General features: G+C 35.1%; 1 protein-coding gene across 2 annotated transcripts in view; it reads right to left on the minus strand.

The window, feature by feature from the left end:
- Window positions 1–23825, minus strand: part of PPP3CA (protein phosphatase 3 catalytic subunit alpha) — a 305294-nt gene that overhangs the window by 183282 nt on the left and 98187 nt on the right. The gene's annotated exons all lie outside the window — the stretch shown is intronic.

Below are 23825 nucleotides of genomic sequence, written 5' to 3' on the forward strand. Positions count from 1 at the left end.
ACATTATAATATAAATGGACAGAATTTATTTCCACACTGAATCAGATCTCCCAGCCTGTAGAACTCTCCACCCGCAACCCCACCCTAAACACATTAAAAATACACTCAATAACAATGGTACGCCGTAACTGCTCTCTTTAGTCATTGTTTTCCCAGTCCTTAAAAATAATATCACACAAAAGATTAAGTTCATTTTTCCTTCATTTCTGTGCATTTAAATAAGTGTGTGCTAGGGAAAGGGCACACCTTTATACTCTTTACATTGCCCAGCATCACATAGGGAAATATGATTATTTTTCCCAATTGTTATTTTATCCCAAGGTCATGACTATCTGTTGGCAGATATCCAGGAATGGATGATTCACTGAACTGATGAAAATGTGGTTCATAAAAATATCATTTGTATCAAAGATAGGCCAACTATAGGAGTCTATAATGTGGATCTACTCTTAATCAAACAATAAAAATATGAATGAACATTATTAAAAAGGAATATGCTTAAGCCTATTTAAACATAGTCTTTCTTGCTCCAATATCTCTGATGAAAGCTATGTCCTACACTGAAACACAGATATCAAACTGGATTAGTTGCAAAGACACAGTTAAAATTTAATTATCTATGCCAGTCATGCAGGTCATTGGTGCACATAATCCAAAAAGTATTTCCATGTGAAAGATAGACATTTGGGTATCTCTGACAGCCTATTAATACACGTTATTTTCAATAAAATAATGAAGTCATTCTGAAAGGTCTATTTGCCTAGGCTCCCAAACCTGTCAAACTGTTCACATTAGCTCCAGCATTCCCTCCATGCAAGGGATGAAACTAAGTAGTCTCCCAGACTAATGGAAAGATTGGCTTAAATTTGACCTTGGCTCTCTCTTTATAATTAGCTGATTCATTCCCTAGGGGAAAGAGGTAATTAACTTACTGGTTCAGAACTTCCTTAGGAAAGAAATGTAACTGTCTCACTTAAAAGAGCTTTCTTTTTTTCTACAGATCTAATGCAATCTCAGATTTAGACAGAAATGATAATTTATAAAATTCTTTCAAATATATTAGCTCCTTGGCTCCACACAATAGCCCATGACTTAGTTTAGGCCAGAGAACCAGCCCTAAGGCACAGACTGGATAAATGATATTGGCAAAATCATGATGCCACTTCCTAGATAAAACTAGAATTCTAGTTTCCAGACTCTCCATTTAGTTCTCTTCCCCTGACTCCACAATGCCATGTCTATAAGAATGTTATAGGAATATTTACAGTGTAGTGATGTTTCCAATTGAGATAATATATTACCAAAGCAAATCTGGGCACATATATAAAAGCATTCCGTCCAGAAAATTCCCTTAAAAATGAAACCTTTACTTTTCTCTTCAATATCCTTCCACAAACCAAAACTCTTCAATGCTTTTAAACAATACATAAATATAACATTGCAATTTTAATATATAATTATTTAATATTATTTTAACAGCAATACTCCAGAAACTATATATAAATTTGACTCTGAAATAGTTTTCCATTCAACAGTCAAAAATGTTAAATAAAATAAATAGAAGCATCTTCTAAAATAAAAAATGCATATTTTTCTGAATTGCCTAGAAAGGGAACAATCTCCAATCTCTTTAAACACAAATCTATAAAACTATTCCCACAGGAGAAAAAAATTGTAAAGAAAAGACAAAATATTGAAATAATGAACACTAATAATAACCCAAAAATCAAACTAAAATTATGAATATACCAAAAACTGAAATGATTTGAAATAATATAAATGATAAATAATGTAAATGTAGCATAAACGGTTATGGACTTTATATGTTGGGTGACCACATTAGCTTACTGTCTAAACCAGGACACTTTTGGGAATGAAAGGGGGCTATTAATAATTACACTGGACAAGAGGCATAAATTGGGATTGTCCTGGGACATAAACAGGACATATGATCATTCTAATTTTATGTCTGCACCAGCTGGGTTTTTTCGAGGATTCCCAAGCATCTTGACTTTTTTTAAGGTCAGAATAATTTTTTTGTCATCATTCCCTCCTACCCCTACTTCTCTTTTACAATCCAGGAAAATATTAGTCAAACCACTTAACTCTTTCTTCTCTGCATGTCCTATTTTGTCTATTAACTAGGGCAGGACATGTGTATTAGTCTGAAAATCTCCTTTAAAAGCTACTTCTTCTACAGTCTCAGCTTTACGGTCTCTGTGTTTCCATTTCAAAATGTCATGGTCAGAGCCCTGAAGATCTGGTTTCTGCCAGCATGAATACACTGCTCTGTGTTGGACATCACTGAAACCGGACTCTGAAAAACCTGCTACAGCTCGTTTGATGTATGTATATTTCAAATGTAAAGTCTTCTGAAATTCAACATTCAGAAGAAAGAAGGAAATTTGGAAGGGAGAGGTAGAAGGACTAATCAATATTACAAATAAGAGGTTTCACTGCACAAAGTACACTTCGGGTTTCTGAAGACTTTTTCATTAACTTTCCAATGGTTTCTCATCTTCTTCCGAGCAAGGCCAAAGTCCTCACAAAGTGTTATATGATTTACTCCATTCCTTACATAAAATAGCTCTTTGGACCTCCTACTCTCCCATTTCATTCACTCGGCACCAGTCCACCCAACTCCTGGAGACTCCCAGAACCTCCAGCCATGCTGCTGCCTCAGGGCCTTAGAATATGCTCTGGTTGGAACACATTCCCCCATGTAAGCACTTATTTATTCCCTCACCTCCTTCGGTCTTCCTCCAAATGTCACTTCCGGGAGACCTTCCCTGACCCCCTTATTTTAAACTGAACACCCGCCCAGCACTCCCCATCCTCCCATCTTTATCTCCAGAAAGTCACTATTTGATATATCATATATCTTACTTATTTTTTCTGTCACGTTCCCACCAGAATGCAAACTCCATAAAGACAAAGATATTTTTGTTGAATATGCTCACTACTGTGTCTCCGGTGCCTAGAAAAATGACTGTTAACTTTAAAAAAGGCTCAATAAAAATTTGTTGAATAAATAAATAAACTCATAACTGAAGAAATGTAACCCCCTTAAATGCACTAAGCTCACAAAAATGCCCAGCAATCTAGCACAATGGTTACAAATCCTTCCACAAGCCCCAGTTGCCTAAAGATGACTTAAAATTTATAAGTAAAATGTTGGCCATTTTGCAAATGTCCTTTTGGGTATCTTTGAAATACAGAATTCTTTGGATTTCAAAGAATTTATTGGTTCCAGACTGTTATTTATCAGTGACAGGCATAGCAAATAAGAATTTTATTATTTGTTTAAGTATATTTTTAAAACAATATTAAACATATACATTTTATGACAGTTAAGAGGAATTTTTTTTTAACATCTTTATTGGAGTATAATTGCTTTACAATGGTGTGTTAGTTTCTGCTTTATAACAAAGTGAATCAGTTATACATATACATATGTTCCCATATCTCTTCCCTCTTGAGTCTCCCTCCCTCCCACCCTCCCTATCCCACCCCTCTATGTGGTCACAAAGCACCGAGCTATCTCCCTGTGCTATGCGGCTGCTTCCCACTAGCTATCTATTTTACATTTGGTAGTGTATATATGTCCATGCCACTCTCTCACTTTCTCACAGCTTACCCTTCCCCCTCCCCCATATCCTCAAGTCCATTCTCTAGTAGGTCTGTGTCTTTATTCCCGTCTTACCCCTAGGTTCTTCATGACCTTTTTTTTTTTTTTTCTTAGATTCCATATATATGTGTTAGCATACGGTATTTGTTTTTCTGTTTCTGACTTACATCACTCTGTATGACAGACTCTAGGTCCATCCACCTCACTACAAATAACTCAATTTTGTTTCTTTTTATGGCTGAGTAATACTCCATTGTATATATGTGCCACATCTTCATCCATTCATCTGTCGACGGACACTTAGGTTGCTTCCATGTCCTCCTGGCTACTGTAAATAGAGCTGCAATGAACATTTTGGTATATGACTCTTTTTGAATTATGGTTTTCTCAGGGTATATGCCCAGTAGTGGGACTGCTGGGTCGTACGGTAGTTCTCTCTGTAGTTTTTTAAGGAACCTCCATACTGTTCTCCATAGTGGCTGTATCAATTTACATTCCCACCAACAGTGCAAGAGGGTTCCCTTTTCTCCACACCCTCTCCAGCATTTATTGTTTCTAGATTTTTTGATGATGGCCATTCTGACCAGTGTGAGATGATATCTCATTGTAGTTTTGATTTGCATTTCTCTAATGATTAATGATGTTGAGCATTCTTTCATGTGTTTGTTGGCAATCTGTATGTAAGGCCAGACACTATCAAACTCTTAGAGGAAAACATAGGCAGAACACTCTATTACATAAATCACAGCAAGATCCTTTTTGACCCACCTCCTAGAGAAATGAAAATAAAAACAAAAATAAACAAATGGGACCTAATGAAACTTAAAAGCTTTTGCACAGCAAAGGAAACCATAAACAAGACCAAAAGACAACCCTCAGGATGGAAGAAAATATTTGCAAATGAAGCAACTGACAAAGGATTAATCTCCAAAATTTACAAGCAGCTCATGCAGCTCAATAACAAAAAAACAAACAACCCAATCCAAAAATGGGCAGAAGACCTAAAGAGGAATTTAAAATAGAAAAAACAATGATTCCTTTATGAGTCATATACCAAATACTCACAGGAAATTACACATAAAATACTAATAGGAAAACAAGGATCTTCCTTTTCGTCTCTAAAACATCTGAGATAGATGTGGATTTAAAAGTGAGCACTTTATGTCAAACTACATAAAAATACAAATTGCAACATCGGAAACATTGACAATCAAACTTTCAGTTTTCTCCATCAAGATGCCCACTGTATACGAGTGTGGGGAATAAGAAAAAATTGTGATGTACAAACACAAAGTTTGTGTTTGCTTTCAATAGAAAATATTTACAGATAATAAACTGTGCTGTATATAATACTGTCATGATATTGATGTTGAAATACCTGAAATTTTGAAATTCTAACATTAAAATAATATTACTCTTTTTTCTATGTGAAAAAACCATATAGATATAGAACCTGAGCTTTGAAGGATTTTAATATAAGTGGTGAACAGATTTTTGTGAACTTTCTGAGAATCCAGACTCCTTGCAAGACACACACGCACACACATGCACGCACACACACACACGCAGCTGTGCGTGCACACACAGAATCTCCTTCCTTTCTCCATTTAATTGTTATTACATCCAGCACCTAGGCAAAATTACCCGAAAGAAGTGACAAAAGTAAAAACTTAGGACCTCCTGATATCCTGATATGATAGTTGGGAAACAATCACATATTTCAGTTGCAAAAGTTTCCTTGAGATAGATAGTGCACATTTGTAGCAGAATGACCAAAGTCAGAGACTGCAGATATTGATAATGGGGAAGAGTTTTGCTAGATGAATGAATATCTATATAGGCCCTTTCAACAACTGTCAAAACCAAAACAAGTTCTAACTCAGTGAACTCGCCAGTTTAGAATATCAGTGAATTGAAGTTCCAAATGCACGGCCATGTTTCTTGCACTACAGTTATTAGGAAGTAGTAATTACAACCTAGATCTTTTTTGTATTGAAATAACACATATATTTGAAGGAACTAAAATGCTTGCAAGATTTTTTTCATACAAAGTCTAAGACTTCAAAATATGTTCCTATTAAAAAGTCCCTCAGAGCTATATTTCTCAAGCAACCCAGAAGAACATGATCATTCACATCATTCGCCTCTGCAGTCATAGTGTCTTCTAATATAAATGTTTGAGAAATATTGATATCATGAAACATTATCACTTCAGGTAAAAAATTGAAAACTGACATACTACCCCAAGACTTTCCGTGATTGAGTAGGATTCTGTTTTTATGTGATGGACAGTGGATAGTATCAAAGATACAAATGTTTATAATCCTTTAAAATTAAACAGGTCTACTATAAAGAGCACTCCAAAAAAGAAAATAAATGTGGTCCTATTGATAAGCCTAATGCTGGGTATATGGTGTATAAGTTTGGTATACGGTTATGGTATATAGGTTTCTACATTCATACATACACACACCCACAGAAAGACATTTACCTATTATGTGTGTGTGTATATTCACACATAAATTATATTGTTTAATAAAGGCAATACACTTTTGAGGGAAAGAAAGCTTGCACCATACTTAAATTATTCTTAGGATAATAGATGCTCATCAATTTCTTAAGAGACTCATTGGGTTATGTATAATTTAAAATTCAACTAAATCCTTCCTTGATGTCTGACACCTGCTCTCTCCACATCATCTGTAAATTCTCCTCTCTTGTTTTATATACCCGATCGTGTAGTCATATATAATGCTACAGTTATTCATCAACTGTCTTTCTTTCATTCTACATTATAATTGTTAAAAAGACAGGAAATACTTTATGGATAATTTAATATTTAGCTTAGTTCCTAGCAGATAGAAGCCTACTCAAAAGTATTTGTTGAATTAACTGAGTGAATGAATGAATGAATAAACAAATAAATAAATAAATATTTAATTCTAACTTCTCTTCCTCATGTTTTAATCACAGTAGTTGTCCTTCAAAGATAACGAAGAGAATTCCTCTCAGCATCTAACAGGCCTTTTCAAGGGAATTCTCTCTTTAGTGATTGAAGCTGTAATTGACCAAATAAGGTTAAATTGTATAGCATATAAAATTTAATATAATAAACAATTTAAATAAATGCAAATTCCTTTTCCTAACTAAAGAACAAATGTCTCCTCCCAACAAACAAAAACCCAGGACCAGACAGCTTCACTGGTGAATTTTACAAAACACTGGAGGAATATTCAATATCTATTCTTCTCAAACTCTTCCAAAATATTGAAGAGGAGGGAAAACTTTAAAACACATTTTATGAAGTCATCATTCCTGATACCAAAACCAGACAAGGACACCACACAAAAAAAGAAAATGACAGGTCAGTGTCCTTGCTGAACATGATTCAGTAAAAAAAATCCTCAACAAAATATTAGCAAACCAAATCCAACAATACACTGAAAAGATCATATACCACAATCAAGTAGGATTTATTCCAGGGATGTAAGAATGGTTCAACATTCAATAATCAATTAATGTAAGCCATCTATCAAGACAAGGATGCCCACTCTCATCACTTTTATTCAATATAGTATTGGAAGTCCTAGCCACAGCAATTAGGCAAGAAAAAGAAATAAAAGGCAACCAAATCTGAAGGGAAGAAGTAAAACTGTCACAATTTGCAGATGACATGACAGTATATATAAAAAACCCTAAAGACTCCACCAAAAACCTGTTAGAACTAATAAATGAATTCAGTAAAGTCACAGGATACAAAATCAATATACAAAAATATGTTGTGTTTCTATACACTAATAACAATCTATCAGAAAAGAAAATTAAGAAGACAATCCCATTTACAATTTCATCAAAAAGCATGAAATACCTAGGAATAAATTTAACCAAGGAGGTGAAAGACCTCTACATTGAAAACCATAAAACACTGATGAAGGAAACTGAAGAAGACACACAAAAAAATGGAAAAACAGTCCATGCTCATGGATCAGAAGAATCAATATTGTTAAAATGTCCACACTACATGAAGCAATCCACAGATTCAGTGCAATCCCTATCAAGTGCCAAAGGTATATTTCACAGAACTAGAACAAATAATTCTAAAATTTGTATGGAACCACAAAAAAAAAAAAATAGCCAAAACAATCTTAAGAAAGAAGAACAAAGCTGGAGGTATCATGATCCCTGATTTTAAACTATCCTATAAAGCTATAGTAATCAAAACAGTGTGGTACTGGCACAAAGACAGATATATAGATCAGTGGAACAGAATTGAGAGCCAAGAAATAAACCCACACATGCAAGGACAATTAACCTACAACAAAAGAGCAAAGAACACACAATGGAAAAAGCACAGTCTCTTCAATAAATGGCACTGGGAAATCTGGACAGCCACATGCAAAAGAATGAGACTAGACCACTATCTTATACCATACACAAAAATTAACTCGAAATGGATTAAAGACTTGAATGTAAGATCAGAAACCATAAAATCCCTAGAAGAAAACATAGGTGGTAACCTCACTGACATCAGTCTTAGCAATGTTTTTGTGGATCTGACTCCAAAGGCAAGGGAAAGAAAAGCAAAAATAAACAAATGGGATTACATCAAACTAAAAAGCTTCTGCACAGCAAAGGAAATCATCATCAAAATGAAAAGGCAACCTACTGAACACAAGAAGATATTTGTAAATCATATATCCTATAAGGGGTTAATATCCAAAATATAAAAGAACTCATACAATTCAACAACAAAAAACAAACTGATTAAAAAGTGGTCAGAGGATCCAAATAGACATTTTTCCAAAGACATACAGATGGCCAACAGACACATTAAAAGAGGTTCAACAACATTAATTACCAGGGAAACGCAATTCAAAACCACAATGAGATATCGCCTCATACCTGTTAGAATGGCTATTATCAAAAAGACAAGAAATAACAAACATTGGAGAGGATGTGGAGAAAGGGAATTGTTAGCAGGACTGTAAACTGGTGCAGCCACTATGGAAAACAATATGGTGATTACTCAAAAAATTAAGAATAGAACTACAATATGACCCAGCTATTCCACTTCTGGGTATTTATCCAAAGAACAAAAAAACATTAATTCAAAAAGATATGTGCCTATGGTCACTGAAGCATTATTTATAATAGCCAAGATATGGAAACAACCTAAGTGACTGTGGACACATGAATGGATAAAGAACATGTGGTATATATACACAATGAAATATTACTCATCCATAGAAAAGAATGAAATCCTGCCATTTGCAAGAACATGAATGGACCTTGAGGGTATTATGCCAAATTAAGTAAGTCAGATAAAGAAAGACAAATAGTACATGATTTCACTCATATATGAAATCTAAAAAACAAAAAAAAACAAACTCATAGATACAGAGAACAGATTAGTTGCTACCAGAGGGGAAGGGGGTTGAGAGGTTGGAGGGTAGGCAAAATGGGGGAAGGGTGTCAACTGTATGGTGATGGATAGCAACTACACCTGTGATAATGATCACTCTGTAGCAGATACAGATGTTGAAGCATAAATCTGTACAACTGAAACATGTATATAAAGAAAACAAAGAACAAATATCTAAAATACTTGTGTTTCAAGGGAGCCAGAACATACAGTTTTTCATGATATGAATTCTCTAGTCACCCAAATAGGAAATTCTCTCATGAAATCTCTCTGAAATCACCATGAGACTACTCTTTCAGGACGTACCTCCAGAGACTCTGCTACAGAAATGTAAAATCTCAGTTTCTGAGTGAAAATCGTTGAAATGCTAATATGTGGAAAGTCTTATGGGAATTAAATCACAATTCGAAATTATGAATGGACAGCATCCACAATGTCTGCATAAATTTTACAAAATAATGGCATTTAATTTAAATAAAAAGCATTTCAATCTTAAATACAGAAACTTGAAAAATGTAACACTTGGGGCTTCCCTGGTGGCGCAGTGGTTGAGAATCTGCCTGCCAATGCAGGGGACACGGGTTCGAGCCCTGGTCTGGGAGGATCCCACATGCCGCAGAGCAACTGGGCCCGTGAGCCACGACTACTGAGCCTGCGCGTCTGGAGCCTGTGCTCCACAACAAGAGAGGCTGCAATAGTGAGAGGCCCGCGCACCGCGATGAAGAGTGGCCCCCGCTTGCCGCAACTAGAGAAAGCTCTCGCACAGAAACGAAGACCCAACACAGCCAAAAAGAAAGAAAGAAAGAAGCTTTAAAAAAAAAAAAAAAAAGTAACACTTGAATAACATTAAAGAGCCTTGATTAAAGACACTACACAATAAGGAATTTTATATTTTATCTCTTCAAATCATTTTAATTTAGGACTCTTTCACTTGGTTCATGAGTCATCAAAACAAAATCTCTCCATGCATATCTGAAAAAAAGAATCCTTCCTGCCAAGGGGCTCTTTATCAAAAGACACTTTTGTGAATTGGAAGCACTTGGTGAAATTCACAAAGGGCCAACTATTAAAGATTTAAACTTCAGAATCAGGACAGGGCCCGGCAACCCTAACAGAGGTGAAATCTATCCATGGTATAATACTCTCTTTTACTAATAGCCAGGAAACAACAGGCAATGGCAAATAAACTACTGTGAAAGACAGCCATTTAATCAGAAAAGATCTGGAAATAGATATGAACTCTACAAAGACAACTTTTCCCAAAAGTCCAGTCCCATTGGTGCTGTCCCATTAAATATCGGTTTTGATTTTCCAATTAAAGTGCAAGTGACTCTTTGGGGGAATTTATTTTTGATTGGATGTCCAGCATGTAAACTCCTACTACTCTACTTAACAGCACTGAAATAATAAGCCATTTCCACAGTAATATTATACTGGCTTGCAAGTGGCTGAAGTATAAAATAGAATGATATATTAAGTCTAATAAATAACTCTGTCTCTCCAAATATGTGCTGCAGAATGGTACAAAAGAGGATTTTTTTTTTTTAGAGACCAACCAAAAATTAATTCAAGAAAACCTAAGAAATTAACAGAGAAGGAACAACTTGAAATATTACAAGGGGAATATAATTTTCAGAATTATGATTTGTATTCATTGTTGTACATACATTATTTACACATAAACAAAAAGAATACAGTTGAGAGACAAGTGCCTTATAGCTTTGAATGGAATTGCCAATATCCAGTCCTAAAGAGAAGAGAGCTTGAGTTTCTAGGCTAGTTCTAGGAAGCCAGCTATCTATTCAAGGGTCTTGCTGCTGCAGATGCCTCGGTGCAAAGAAACTGATTGTTCTTCAGGATTCAATTACCAAGTATCATCATATATAGAGATAAGCATTCTAGCAAAAATGTGTGATTTTGTGATAGACTCTTCTAACTGGCGCTTTTCAAGAACCTTATTTGCTTCCTATTTCGATCTATACACTCTTTGCAAAAGCAAACCTTGACTTGAATAAACAACTAGGGAGTTTGGCCCTGTGCTATCAGGTGAAGAAAGTGAATCTCAAGGCAGCATTACTATAAATTAAGCCCTTAGGAGTTAGTCACAAGCTAGTCAGTCTCTAATTCCTGGGCCAAATGCTGAGTTAATTGCTCCCTTGGGTATTATATATTATTCCCAGTGCTGTCCACAAAACATGGGTAAAAAGGGCAGCAGGAAAAGGGAGAGGTAGAAAAGGAGGGAATTAAAAGGTAGGTAGATAGTGCTTTTGGAGTGACAGTAGTTGTTTTTTCAGGCAAATAGGACAAGCAAGAAAAGTAAAGACATAACAAATAGAGAACTGGGAAAGGACGGAAGAAAAAGTCCAAGGAATGGGGAAAAGACAGAAAGATATTCAAAGTGTGGGAGGGGGGAGCCTATATTTGAAACCATTTATCACTGGTCTTGATTATATATATATATATATATATATATGCATACATATATATTTTTTCTCCATTACAATTTTTCTCAGCTGCAAAAAATAATCCAACTCCCATAAAATCATACTGATTTGAGTTATAAAAGACTTTAATCAAAGTACCTTGACAATTCTTGAACCTTAAATTCTAACAATCTTTAGAAACCTCTTATCCTAAGTCAAAAAACAAAGTTACTCTATCAGTCAGAGTTTTCTTCTCCAGAAATGGATCTTACATTCTATCTATCCCCACTTGCAGGTCCTACTTTTAAGACCAACATCACCTCTATCTGAATTATAGTTTTCATTGACTTAAAATATATCATTATTTTATGTATCTCCAAAAAAGAAAAAAATTACTGCCAGTTAATTTATAACATCCATCAATTGTAAGATGCATCCCAATTTCAGAAATGTGGGGAGAGAAAAGTGTTCATTTCATAATGGATGAAATCTCCCAACTAGCTGTCCACCTGCTTATCTCATGTCCCATCTTCCCCTCCACCCTTCACTCTGCCACATGAATTATCTGCACATTCAAGCACTGTCCAGCTAAAAAGCCACTGTGTCTCCCTTCTGCCTGCATAAGTGAAATCTAAATTATATATTAATAGCATGCAAAGTTTTTCACAAACCAAACCCCATCAACTCTTTAGTCTCACTTTCTGTCACTCCCACGACATAACTATCATAAAGTCACAATGAGGATCTCTACTTTCCATAAATACAGCATGTTCTTTTCAAGACTTTCTATGTATGATATGAACTATCCCTCCCTTTCCATGAACTGTCTCTCCTCCCCACCTTCCTCATCTAGGAAAATCCTACTCACACTTCACAGCTTGTTGTTTCTGAAGCATTTTCAAAACACAAAGTCATTCCAAAGTGCACTGGAGTATGGATAATTTTATAAGAATGTTTCCAGATCTTCAATTCCCAAATCTCCTCTTTCTTAAAACCATCTTCTTGAAAACACTCTGGTTCTTCTTTCCCACCCCACCCCCTACCCTTTTCTTTCACAGTTGTTCTTCTCCACTTTACAAATCTTACAATGATGCACTGCTCAGGGCTCAGAAACATCCAGATCACCAAGCAACTGGAGACAACTCAGAGCTCTAGTCTGGAGAAAGAGTCCTGTAGGAACCAAGTAAAAAATGAGAAAGGCAGAGTCTTAGTTCATCTGGCCTCTAAGTCACAGCCAGACTCCATGCCTTTATCTACTGTAGGTCGAACTGTTTATCTATCAATCCATCTAACTTAGAATTAGAAAGCAGAAGTGAGATGCTTGGGGAAGGAGGTATAGTTTATTTTAACTGAAAAATGAAGTCATACTTTTTCTTACCAAAAGTTAAGTCTGACTTGGCTTATTGGTTTGACAAATGAAGACTAGCTTTATTTATTAGATAGTGTGGTGAGCATTTTCCGATTTGAACTAAATCTAGTGTTAGAGGCTTTGACCAAAAAAAAAAAAAAGATATTTAAAGCACATATATAACACACCATAAGCAAAATTATAGCCTTCACCCATGCATTATAATACTTCTCATATCTTGCTTTAAATACTTGTTATATGTCTGTCTCACTCCATTGGACCATGACCTACTTAAAAAACTTAAACTGTGTGTTAGTCATCTCTTATTCTCTTAAGTATCTCATTTATTCTAGTTTAATCAGTTATTCTAGTTCAATCAGTTTTTGATGGATTAGAGCTACAATTAAATCTCCTTGCTAAAAATTCCTACTAGCACACAGTAGTAATCACACTGTTGAATAAACAAAAGAAGACCTCCCAACCAGAAGTACTCATTCCCTCCTGGACTACCATTTCATATTACTTGTAACTCACTCTGCATTCTATGCTAAAAAAATTACTTCCGTATATTTCATACTTTCTATAAGATCAAAAGCTCCCCAAGGTTAAGACTCATATCAGACTGACCTCTGTCATTACCTGAGCACCTAAGGTAAACCTTACTAAACATTTTTGAGTGAATTAACAATTTAAAATAAACCTATCAGCCTTTGCTCTTTGGAACTCTGATACCTGACTTAATCTTACTGCCATGCGCTTTGGCCCAGGATAGAGAGGGTAATTCCTAAAAAGAAAAAAGTGCTGTCAGTATATGAATATGATGGCACTGACTCACCATGAGCAAAGCAGGCATGCCGAGTTATTTTTTCCAGTAGTAATGATGAATTGTGCTGACTGAGCCATTTGGTTCCTCCTGGGACCAATGGCACACATTTTTTTATATAGACTGCCAGGATTTAAGCTGTAATTTTTGACCACTGAGTAGGGGTGGCATTTTTTTCTTTAAAAAGTTGCAACTATTTCACTCAAAGTGACAATACTAAGAGCAAAACAAAATAACCAAGAGCATATGCAGTAGCAATAAATGCTTAATGTTTAATGTTTTGTTGGGAGACTTTAGACCTCCTGATCATCTCTAATTCCTTCAGACGTGAGTCAGTTTTGGTCTCACTACCTTATGACTGACCACTTGTACACCAAATACTTTCAACTGCTTGCTGGTCCCACTATAGATCAGCTTCATAGAAAAAGAAATATCCCCTGCTTTCCAGTTTCTATATAAAACCTCTTTCCTAACACTCTTAAATTCAAATTAGTTTCATGACCTTAAATAAAAAATATTATTATTTTTTGGTTCATTTATTCTGAAAATGTCAATTTTAAAAACTGATGTTATTCTATTTTTTTTTAATTTAAGTACAGTGGATTTACAATGTTATTCTATTTTTAATAGTATACATTCTAGTATTCCAACAGTAGAAAAGAAATCCTCAGTAACATATGAAGAACACTACACACATTTATTAATGTGTATTAAAATACTGTGTAAGTAAACCTAACAGTGAAATAAAATCAGGCTGTTCTCTCCCTGCTTATCTAAAGGATTTCAATGCAAACTGATGCCCCACTTCTAGGCAACATCATCAACATGAAACATCATGATGACATTTTTTAATTCACTACTTCCCACCTCATTATCTCTCAAATACTTATTTCTTATTTATTCATTTATTTGTCATTTTCACACATCACGTTGCCCTCTCCCAAAACAAACTATCTAAACTCAACTCGACATGAACTACAAAAATGAGGTCTGGGTTTTTTTGTTCTTTTTTTTTTTTTTTTTTTTAGCCTATGCCTACTTTCAAAGGAAAGGCCACCTTGCTTAATAAGTAAACTTGAAGACACTATACCTAGAATATAAATGAATCTCTGAAAACTTAGAAAGAATTTTAAAATATAAGGACATAAAGAATGGCTATCCAGAAAACATGAAGGAAACAATAAACAAGGAAGAAGGATTTTAAACTTTACATTAGAGTAGCCAACCGTCCTGGTTTGCCTGGAAGTGAGGAGGATATTTCCCTTATGCAGGTCTTTTTAAGGTGCTAAAACCAAAAAAGTCTCCCTACTTGACACAGCAAACTGGAACTTCAGCTTCTCTTATTATAGCAGTGAACTAAAAGTAAATCAAACATTTTAGAGAGAAAATGTATGCTTTTATCAATTTGATTTTCTATAACATTTTAGAATAATGCTGGTTTTCTTTGCATATTTTAAGGAAAGTGTAAATAAATAAAACCTAAAAAGGCTTTTGAAAATCCACCCTTAAGTTAGGGAATTTAGTCTACAATGTTTACTTTTTGCTTTCTACCACCAAGTTAACTGGCCTTTATGTCTGAGTTTAAAAGTCAAGAAAAATAAATAAAATGAACTAAATTATTAAGTATTTACCTCAAATGAAAACTTTGGAAAGTCCTAATCTAGAAAATTTCAGGTCTTTTTTTTTTTTTAATTAGCTACCTATTTTATACATATCAGTGTATATATGTCAATCCCAATCTCCCAATTCATCCCACCACCACCCCCCTCCCTGCTTTCCCCCTTTGGTGTCCATACGTTTGTTCTCTACATCTGTGTCTCTGTTTCTGCCTTGCAGACCGGTTCATCTGTACCATTTTTCTAGATTCCACATATATGCGTTAATATATGATATTTGTTTCTCTCTTTCTGACTTACTTCACTCTGTATGACAGTCTCTAGGTTCATCCACATCTCTACAAATGACCCAATTTAGTTCCTTTTTATGGCTTAGTAATATTCCATTGTATATATGTACCACATCTTCTTTATCTATTCGTCTGTTGTTGGGCATTTAGGTTGCTTCCATGACCTGGCTATTGTAAATAGTGCTGCAATGAACATTGGGGTGCATGTGTCTTTTTGAATTATGGTTTTCTCAGGGTATATGCCCAGGAGTGGGATTGCTGGGTCATATGGTAGTTCTATTTTTAGTTTTTTAAGGAACCTCCATACTGTTCTCCATAGTGGCTGTATCAATTTACATTCCCATCAACAGTGCAAGAGGGTTCCCTTTTCTCCACACCCTCTCCAGCATTTGTTGTTTGTAGATTTTCTGATGATGCCCATTCTAACTGGTGTGAGGTGATACCTCATTGTAGTTTTGATTTGCATTTCTCTAGTAATTAGTGATGTTGAGCAGCTTTTCATGTGCCTCTTGGCCATCTGTATATCTTCTTTGGAGAAATGTCTATTTAGGTCTTCTGACCATTTTTTAATCAGGTTGTTTGTTTTTTTAATATTGAGCTGCATGAGCTGTTTATATATTTTGGAGATTAATCCTTTATCCGTTGTTTCATTTGCAAATATTTTCTCCCATTCTGAGGGTTGTCTTTTTGTCTTGTTTATAGTTTCCTTTGCTGTGCAAAAGCTTTTAAGTTTCATTAGGTCCCATTTGTTTATTTTTGTTTTTATTTCCATTACTCTAAGAGGTGGGTCGAAAAAGAGATCTAGGTCTTTTTTTATTAAATGCTTTAGGTTAAGTAGAGTTCCCATTAATCAATTTTTATTTTTTGTATCACAAAGTGGTACTAAATTGCTTGGCAAGTTATTAAAAGTAATAGAAAGCCTGTCCACTGCAACATGTGTTAAGGCAGTTCATAGTTGAGGCAGTGAGAAATTTACATGTTCAAAGTGAAAAATGTACAAAGGTAAATATTAGCATGGCATGATTACCTTTCACTTAGTCATAGCTTTTTGCCTAAAAACCAAATTCTCCTCTGGTTTGTTTTCTAATAATGAACTCACAGAGTCTAAATATTATTCTCAAATTATTAAAGAGGCAAAGAATTAATCTGCTTAAAAGAGATGTGAAGCTTTCGGGACAAAGTCAGAAAGTGGCATGGACATATATACACTACCAAATGTAAAATAGATAGCTAGTGGGAAGCAGCCGCATAGCACAGGGAGACCAGCTCGGTGCTTTGTGACCACCTAGAGGGGTGGGTTAGGGAGGGTGGGAGGGAGACGCAAGAGGGAGGGGATATGGGGATATATGTATACGTTTAGCTGAGTCACTTTGTGATACAGCAGAAACTAACACACCATTGTAAAGCAATTATACTCCAATAAAGACGTTAAAAACAGAAAGAAAAAAATGTGAAGCTTTCCATGGAGTTATTTACAAATAATTACTGCAAGCAGGCTTTCTTTACAACAAACTTTGCAATCATACATATATTACTAGTGAATGAATCATAGGAATAGTTGGCTTTTTTAACATACAAATTATTAATGCATGAAAGATACTCTGTGAGATATTATCAAAATAATAAAACTTTTTAAAGTATATACCTGAATTTAAACTGCCCAAGATATACATAATTTATACCATTTAAGAAACTAAACCTTTTACAACAAGCTAAATTTGTCTAACTCATTTGGTGTGGGGGGTTGAATTGCCTTAGGAGAAAATTTAAATGAAAATAGCTTTTTAAGGCATCCCATTTGGGGCTCAAAGAACAGTAATGAGGTTGACCATTCTCCCTATCAGTCAGCTTCAATCTATGTCACTTCAGATTTTTGAAAGGGTTACCAGACCTATATTTGTATAAATAATATCAGAATCGTACGCACCCACATACAAACTATACAAATATATAATATGTGCATTTGCATCAGGGTTAGCACTGACATGAATGTAAAATCATGTGCAATGGAAAATGATTGCTAATTAAAACAATTATCCCCTCACTAGACTATAAGCTTCATGAAGACAGGGGTTGCTTATATTTCTCTGCCAAATCCCTGAAGCCTATAAAGGTGCCTGGGCACATAGTAGATGCTCAATAAACAGGTTTAATTAACACAGTATATTATGGCCTTTGAAATCTTGCTTTTGGAACAATCATAAATAGTGAACACTTTAGTACTTTATTTAACAACTAGTTGAAATAGTTTTTTTGGTTGCAACTTCTCATGTAACTAATATTACCCCAAAATAACACAGTATAATTGTTTTTAACAGCCAACTTGTCTAAAATTGTTTTACCTTATATGTAGAAAGGTACTTCCCCCACTGATGTGATAGAAGGTAATACATAAACTTTTAACTAAAATGAACATTAACTCTTTTAACATCAATACACCCTTTGCACTGTGCAGGGCCCACATGACTTTCCAATAAAACTGACATTTTTTCTGTATTTAAATTTAAATCTATGTTCTACCTTGAAAGAACTAAAAAAGGACATGAGTAAAAAAGTCAATTCACCAAGGCTTGACTATAAAGACCACTAGATGTCCACAGCGGATGATTCATTCAAACAACACAGAAAGAACATGGACTCTGCCAGGCACTGAAGAAACAAAGGGAACGAGATAGACTTTAGCCCTGTACTCAGCATCTGTAGTATTGTAGAGTACCTAGACAACAAACAACCAAAGGAACAAATAATATAATCACAAATGATGGCAAGAACAATGAATGAAATGGGATACAAAGAGAGTGAAAGGGGAAAGCAGCTTTCAATACTATGGTCGGGGCAGGTTCTGCTGACGAACTGACATGTCAGTCAAGATTTGAAGGATGAGAAAAACTCAGTCATGTGAAAAGCAGAAGGAAGCACATTCTAGACACAGAAAACAGCAAGAGCAAAAGCCTGAGGTGGGAAAGAGATGAATATTTAGAAGAACTGAAAGAAACCTTGTTGACTTGGGCAAAGTTGAAGGGGGCTGGGGTGGAGACACCATCTGTGGCTGAAGAAGTAGGCAGCAAAGAAGATATATTCAAGGGCAACAGGAAGCCATCAAAGGGTTTAAGCAGAGAACTACTAAGATCCCACAGATGGCCCTCCTCACCACGTGGAAAAAGAGAGTGGGGAGCAAGTATGGAAACGGATGGTTTCTATATCTATAAGAAGGGAGTACTTTTTAAAGCTGTTTCTTTTCCTCTGAATTGCTGAACATTTCTTTTTTCAACCATCCCTGATTTTTCTATGACCAACACATTATTTCAAATAAACATAATCAATATGTCCCTAAGGAAAGCTCTGGACTCTGAATGTCAATTTTTTAAATCTTGGCTCTTCTGCTTACTAGTTTTGTAAAGACTCTAGTTTTAGTGTCCTTACCTGTAAAGTTGGGATAAGAATAGAACTTATTTCCTAGAGATACTATGAAGATTATATCACATAATCTGTGTAAACCTCTTAGAACAGTAGACTAATAAGAATTAAAGAAGATAATCCATATAAAGCACTTGGCAACTAGATCATTATAATCAGAAGTCATAGTTATTATTATTTTAGTTATAATTATTATTAAAAGCAGCCTGAGAAGTCTTCCTTTACTGGCTACTCTTTTTCTATTAGTTAGAAAATAAAAGTTCTCCTGAAAACTTCAAGTCCAACAGAAAATATCACAACTGCAATTGTGGCTTCCCAATTAATCAAATCTAATGTGCATATAGTAACACTTTTCCATAAGCATATGAATATAACATTAGCATTGTGTCAGCTGAATCACCTGAATTACATTTATCCAGCATTCTGGGAAGTGGAGGGTTTGGGTGTTAATTTGGAGCTTCAGTTACTGAGTAGTCAAACAATATCCACGCAAAATAGCGTGAAAAATATAATACAAGATAAGCTTATATGAGAGAAGGCAAACCAGTAATGAGCTTGCAAAAAGACTAGGTTGACTACCATCAATATACATTAAAAAAGTATTTTATCCATAGCTTCATGAACAGTTTCTTAGCTTCTTAATATAGACCTTCATAATACTATGTCTTAGCTCTGTAACAACCAAACTTTGCTTTTATTTCTGTGGTTTTTGAATAGACCTCAACTTCCTGAAAGAATGATCATGTCAGCTTTTGTTCAACATGGTGTCCCCAATGCCTAGATCAAAGTTGGATTCTTGGTGGGCAGTGGTGGTAGACGCTATGGCGCACTGTCCAGATCTCCCAGCTAGGACTCCCTCTTAAGACTCAATTTACTCTCCTCCCCCCAGCTTCCAAGAGTACTGGCTCTTGACTACTCACAACCGCACCACCCAAGGCTGCACCACTTCTTTGGTTGATGCGGGACTGCACACACCCAGTGCCTGGTCTCTGTACGGGACAACTGTGCAGGGCCATCTAGTTCCAGAGCTCACCACAGGATCGGCTCACACCTCTACTGAAACTGCATCCTGGTTCGACTTCTCCCTCTTTCCAACCTTCCCTCCCTTCACTCCCCCACAGGTGTAGATCTTGAGCGTGCTCACCAGGAGACCTCCCGCACACAAATTTCAGACTGTTCCCCAGCAACTCGCCCTAAGACAACACCCAACAAATACTGTAGAATAAATGAATGATTTTGCCACTAGAGCCATACATACCTTCTCTCAAAACAAGATCACATCCAAAGCATAAGCCAACAGATAAATTGATAATAAAGATATGTGAATAAGCTTTAAAAACAGTCATCTTTCCATTGCACTATGTGTTTTATTTTATGTTGTCAAATAAAATAATTACTACCTGAAGTGATTTCATATCTTGTCCTTCACTCTGAGACCACAAACCATTTAAAAGGCTGATGACATTAGTTCTATAGGTATCTCAAGAAAATTATTCTTATTTTTACAGAGAAAATAATGTAGGGTTAAAATAGATGTCTGGGACCAGTTCATTTCTTTAAAACCTCCACATCCAACTACTTTTTTTTTCTTAAGAATAGACCTAATGTTTATTTACAGGCAAAAATGATTTAATTCAAGAAATAAAGAATTCAGTTTTGTTAAGACAAGTTAATATCTTATTTTTAAGTTAAAAGAGCAGCTTACAAACTCTCTAGTATAATTCTAATTTTATATATAAAATGATAAAAAATTAAATATATAATTTAAAAGTTTTAGTTTAAAGATCAAAAAATAAGGGAAAAATACTGAAAATGGAGGTTCAGGAAATACATTCAAGCTTATTTTCCCCCATATAAAATACTTAACTCTCCTGGGGCTATTTACAGTCTTAAAGTGCATAGCTTAAAGAGTTAGGGTTCAAAAATCAGAATTTTTCTACTTCAAAAATCAATATTTATTTCAAACCACAGGCTAGAATCTTAATTGTTTTGATGGGAAGCCCTTCAATTTTAATGGATGTAAAAAGAGAATCTACTCTGTTCACCAGAAACTAGAATTATGTTCTCAAATATATCCTATCATCTATCCCTCAACTAGCCTTCTGAGACTTAATTCTCTCTCTGACCTAAGATGTTTTGAATGTCCTACACAATTATTACTTTACTGGCACTTTGATGACTCGTAATTATTTATAGGGTCAAAACTCTAATGTAACCATCCTCCCGCTTGCCAGTGCTCCCTAGTATAACTGAAACATACACATCTATCACCGACAATTAAATTAACTTTCTCTATCTCCAAACACTATTATTCAAAGAAAGTTTACTGAGGGTCAGGAAACAGACTGTGAGGAGTTAACTGAATCCCATAAGCAGAACTTTAAACAAAAGTTTATTTCTGCCAATTACTGTGAAAAGTTACATATATAACTTAGATCGCTTGGTCCTCCCTTGCACCTTACTATATGCAGATATCAACCAAACATCTCACTTTTGTCAGAAGCAAATAAATAAATCATTTTCTTAAATATTCACAGTCTCACTGAATTCTGCTTTCCAACAAAATTTAAACATTTTGTTTACTATCATTCCTTAAAACTCAAAAGCACTTTGATGTCACTGTTTATTACTCCCTTTCTCTTTCTCAGTAATGTCAAAATCTCAGTAGTCTAAAGCAAACATACCATGGAGGAAAAAAATGAATTTAAGATTCTGTCTTTACACACAGAAGAAAAGCAATTGCAGAAGAAAATAATTCTATCCAGATACAGGAGAGGATCTAGAGAGATTTAGGATATTTAATTATCACAATTTGGAAACAAAAAGCAGCAATGGAGATAAGCAAGTAGATGATAAACATGAGAGTAACAGTTAAATACAAACTCGTGAGTAGAATGCAAAAAATGATGATCATTTAATGATTCATCTCTGCTTTCCCAGTTCTTCTCCAATCATATATTAAGATCATATATTAAGATAAATACCATCTATTATATATCATATATTAACATACCATATATGAAGATAAAATACAAAGACATATTAAGGCTGCTATGGGCCTTGGACACAGAATAGGTGCTCAGTACAAGTTGATATTCCAACACAGGCTAAAACTAACTTGTCAAAATTATCACTCCTTTAGGGAATCGATTACAGCAGGGATTCTCTATGCATGGCAATCCAGGCCAAAACCTCGTTCTTCAGGCACAGTAATATTGAGAGTTAAAATGTAGCTCCCTGTGGTGGTGACGGTGGTAGTGGTCAGCTCTAACACATTTTCCTGTACACTGACATCAGCTAGATCTTAAATGAATGTAATCTAGGACAGTTTGATTAAAGAGGTTTAGGCTAAAAGGAGGCTATAGCAAGTACTTTTTTGGATAGCTACTAGAACACAAGAACAACTGGTTTGCACATCATGGTACTCTACAGTCCTACACATACCTGGGTTTAGAAACACAGTAAAGGAAAGCATTTTTAAGAGTGAGAATATAAGCGTGATCAAAGCAACAGTTAAAATTGTGAATGCTCTGAAAATCTTTTGGCCCTTTAAAGTTTACGTACCCAATAGAGTTCTCCTCTCTCCAGAGAGCTACACGACAGCAAGGGGGAACACATTCTTCAGCAGCAGCTACTGGGAATTACCGAATTACATAAAATTAATGGGATGTGGCTCTTTGCAATGAATACATTTATAACTAAATGATGAGTGCTTTACGCTTTTTATTCCACCGGGTAAACTGCTAGAGTAATCAATTCAATCAGGTCTATTAGAGAGGCCCAGTACATGTCTGATGGGCAGCTTTACTTTTTTTCCCCTCCTATTCAGATTTCTGTCTGTGTCGAAGAACAAATAAGCAGGTTGGTCTTTGAATTTAAATCTGGAATGTTGGGAAGTCAGATATGCAAAAAGGTAAAAAAAGTAAAAAGGAAACCAGGATTTGGATAAGCCAAAGACACAAAAGGATGAAGAGAAACAGAAATATTAAAATGTTTTTGAATAAATCAAATAATTTCAATGTATTTTTTTAAATGCAATATTCGTAATATTCAGAAAAATCTTTCTAAAAGTTAAAAAAAAAACCCTAAGGATGGAATTATTGTGGTCCAGTCTTAGAAGAATCCAAACCAACATGGGTGCTTGCCCTAGGTCCAAGTGATCCGCGTATAAACCTGCAGAGGCAACAAACAGTAAGCTCCATGGGAATGTAAGTAAGCAAGGCTCTTCCTACAACAAAATGATATGGCAGAGGGAAAGGAAACTACCTAGACTGTACTTCCTGTAATGAGGGAAATCTTTGCACCCTTGTGAAAAGTTACTTCATCCAGAAACTGGCAATATAACTTTTCACAGCTACCTCATACTTTTGACAGAAAAGCCACATAATATAAGGAAGGGCCTTGTAAAGGTAAGAGCATGAAGCAGATAAAAGGTAGCACTGACTAGTGGCAGGATCACTGTTGCTATCTCCAGCACAAAGCAAATACTCAACAAATAATTGTTGAATGAAAGAATGAACATTTTAAAATAATTTTTAAAACCCAAGACCAAATCACCAAATGATTCCAATAGGTAACATTATATTTAACATTAGCTTCTGGAATGTTCTAGTTCTCTACAATTAATTGCCAATATGAATCCAGTGCTTACTATTTGCCAAGCCCTTTTCTAAAGGCTTTAGAAATATTAAGTTGACAACAGCTCCATGAGTTAGAATCTACTATTAGAATCTACTTCATCTATAAACCTTTATTTACAGATAAAGAAAATGACCTAATTCAAAACACAGGGCTAAATAATTTATCAAAAATCACAGAGTCTGTAAGTGGAAGAATTCAAACCTAAAAAAATCTGGCT

This window comes from Balaenoptera ricei, chromosome 5, assembly GCF_028023285.1.
Source record: "Balaenoptera ricei isolate mBalRic1 chromosome 5, mBalRic1.hap2, whole genome shotgun sequence".
Taxonomy (NCBI): domain Eukaryota; kingdom Metazoa; phylum Chordata; class Mammalia; order Artiodactyla; family Balaenopteridae; genus Balaenoptera; species Balaenoptera ricei.